The following is a 3,427-nucleotide window of genomic DNA, read 5'->3' as shown; positions in this document are numbered from 1 at the left end:
CCCGGGGGTTGCTCAAATTCGGAGGGGGAAAAGGGGGGGGGGGGGTGAGATCTGGCAACCCCAAATCAGCCTTTAAGTCGTTTAAGCCTTTATATATTATTTGACGAAATAGAGCTGTGGTGGGTATTTTAGGCAAAAGAATATTTGCTTTTAGCTTTACGTCGCCCAAATATCACCCCAGTAATTTAATTCCCATCTGTGTCATTGTTGGGGAGATTTCCTCAGTTATGTCAGGATGGAAAACAATGTGAAATCTCCTCAGAAGGGACACAGACAAAAAATACATGTTTAACACAGTGTGAACATTTTAGTATGTCTGACAATGTATTTATTGCTTTCTGTGCTTTCTTGTCCCAGTGACAATAATTCCAAATTTCTTGAATAGGTGCCATAGGGTGAGGAAATTAAGGTTAAGCCCCCTACCCAGTGCCACAGCAAAAAAGAAAAAATGTGGCTGTACAAACTCAAATTTTCCTTAAATATTGTCTTGACATATATAATTGTTACATATTTAATTTCATCATTAAAATGTAATTTCCTAAAAACCCTGCAATAATTTCCCTACAAGTTATTTTTTCCCTCAACAAAACCAGAGTTTCACTAGTGGGATTTTATTGACATTAGCTCAGACCTGAATATTGTAACATTTTCCAGATGTGCAAAAAAATAAAACTTTAAATGATCTGTTTTCTTTTAATTGTTAAGGGCTTTCAAATGTCAATGTTACTAATGCAACTCATATTTTGATGATGAGAAAGAGTTGATGATTCCTTCAAACTAATCAGGGCATTTTATGTGTATAAATCAACTTGTTTTATGGGACCAATGCATTTGTCAAAGATAATCCAATTAGCAATATCAAATGATCTAACATATTATATTTTTTGTCTGTTTGTTTACAGCCTAACTGCTAAATCTCCTTAGTAAATTTATGAGGGCCTTTGTTTACTTTAGTACTGAATATACTTCTGCAAATAAAAAGCATGGCAATGGGAACAATCACATTGTTGTGAAAAAACTTAAGCAAAAGTCCACAGACTACTGGTAGGAGCACAATAGGCATATGAAGGTACCGATGTTAGTTGCTCATTACAAGCAAGTATTATACTAGTTTATGTAAATCTGATATTTCTAAAGAGAGGTATTATGTTCTATATAGTATAAACAGTTGTGATATATGATTTGAAAAGCTTGGTGGTGCTAGCTTTTTATTATCTAATGCATATTGTCTTAGCACTGCCTTCCCATCCCCATGTGACAGCCCTAGACCAAGCACCAGTGTATTGAAGAGAGGAAAGGGGTGCATGATTAAAGCACAAGGTTTCGTCCAAGATTTTGGTATATGATATCATGTATTTTGTGCTCTTTATTACTTGTAATAAGATTTAATAGGAGCAATGCAAGTTTTTAAGTACTTTGCTGAAAAAAGGGAATAGTGTTATTTGTCATATATTCTGTGGGGATTCCTATTTATACTCTTACATGTCTGACATGGCAGCCCATAATAAATTCAAACACCTAAAGGGCTCAAAGTTTCTAAACGGGGCAAATCTTAATTATTCCAGCTAATCCTGGGACCAGAGTTTTAACTATTGCCTGTACTAGTAGGTATTAAAGGCCTGGGGTCATTGAGATGCATGCCATCAGTGTAGAGTTCAAAGTTTTAGTGTAAGTGAATGCCAGCAAGTTGTGCCTTAGGCATCTTTTCATATTTTCCAGATTCTTAGTTTGCTACTTTGATGTAATACTATAAGACTGATAAGAGTCTGTCTGTTAAGAAAGTTACCAGGGCCAGGTGATTCATTGTATACATTGTATACAAATGAGGAGATGGCTTATCCTGTTTCTAGTTTAGGAGATTTCATTTTACTACTAGCTTTATGTTACTGTCAGCATTTTTATGAACCACCATTCATCTTTATCTACCATTAGGAAAATTTAAAAGAGCAGAAATCTGCATAATAGATCCTCAAATGGCCCTTTGTATCATTAGAGAAGAAACCTATAAGACATCTTATAATTTTAGGCAAGGGACCATCAGGGCAAATGTCTACAGTTTGCATAATACTTAAATAAATGATCATAATGTTTCACTTCAGTCTGTAATCTAGAGTCATGGGTTACATTTATAATGTCTTAGTGGCGGTTACTGCTTTTTCAGCTTTCAAATGATTTGTTCTATTGCATTACTTAAGAGCAATATTTAACAACTCATCTCCGATATATTATTTTACTAAATCCTTGGCAAGCATTTGCGAATTGAAAAATGTATGAATAAATAATTCAGCTATAAAAATTATTGGTTGTTCTGTGATATGTTAAAAAAATCTGTCTTAAATTAAAGGAGAACTATGGGGTCAGTGTTTTTCCCCATAGTTCTCCTTGGGGTAACGGGAGGACACAAACTAGCGTCCTCCCGTTACCCTAAGCTCAGTATACCGCGAGCTACAGCTCGCGGTATACAGAGACGCCGCACCTGGAGCGGATCCCGACTTAGATGACGGGATCCGCCCAGCTGCGTGAGTGACAGCTGGCTCTGCCTACCTAGAGGCAGAGCCAGCTGTACCCGCCCCCTCCCCCGTCCGTTCCGCCAGTCAGCGTTGGCAGATCGGAGCGGGGAGAGGGGAATCCAGCCCCTCCCCCTGTCACGGCAGAGAGCCGTGACAGGATCGAGAGGTGAGGGAACCTGGTATGTGTTCTCTCACCTCCCGATCTACTGAGCCGACCTGTGACAGTCTCATTGTCACAGGTCGGCTTAGAACTATGAGGTGAGTGGAAATCACTCATGTCATAGTTCTCCTTTAACATTGTAGCTACTATTTGATGAACAGCTGACAATATTGCCCATTATTGTCCATGTTATTATGAGGCAGATTGGATTTTGGTTATGCCTATTGTGTTTAATATTTTCCTTATGGTTTGTGTTCTTGTTCAGTCTTGTAGTCTAGTGTTCTTCTTGTTGTCCACATTACATCCTCATCTCCTGTCTGTGTTTATTAGCTAGGTAACCCTGAGAGTCATTCATTAGAAGTTGCCTGTAGCACTTTCAGTAGCACTGAGAAAGGTGAGCCAGTTCCAGTCTCTAAGCCTCAGAGAGTGACATCCTCCATTAGGAGGCAAAACTTATCCCTAATATCTGGTCTAGAATTTAGCTGTTAAAGTTTCTCCCCTCTTTCTCACTAACTGTAGCACTAGGAATCTCCCAGTCTCTCATCCAAGATCAGTCCCACTGATACATATGGGTCTATTCAATAAGCTGCCGTAGGCAGCCAAGTGAATAAACGACCCGAAGTGAAGTGAGCCAAAGGCTGTTCGGCTATTTACTTCAGGCTTGTACGGCTGATTTCAGCCTTTTACCGGCTAAAATCAGCCGTTCCCCGGCTTGCTTCGTGCGGCTTCGGGTCGGCCGAACATGTGTTCGGCCGAC

At 39.2% G+C, this 3,427-nt stretch overlaps 1 protein-coding gene across 1 annotated transcript in view; it reads right to left on the bottom strand.

Annotated features, from left to right (window-relative positions):
• Positions 1-3,427, bottom strand: part of LOC108797154 (dynein beta chain, flagellar outer arm-like) — a 337,005-nt gene that overhangs the window by 206,436 nt on the left and 127,142 nt on the right. The gene's annotated exons all lie outside the window — the stretch shown is intronic.

Source organism: Nanorana parkeri, unplaced genomic scaffold (genome assembly GCF_000935625.1).
Source record: "Nanorana parkeri isolate BGI_ZX_2015 unplaced genomic scaffold, ASM93562v1 scaffold1235, whole genome shotgun sequence".
Lineage (NCBI taxonomy): Eukaryota > Metazoa > Chordata > Amphibia > Anura > Dicroglossidae > Nanorana > Nanorana parkeri.
The sequence above is the reverse complement of the archived record's forward strand: the minus strand, read 5'-3'. Positions and strand labels throughout refer to the sequence as shown.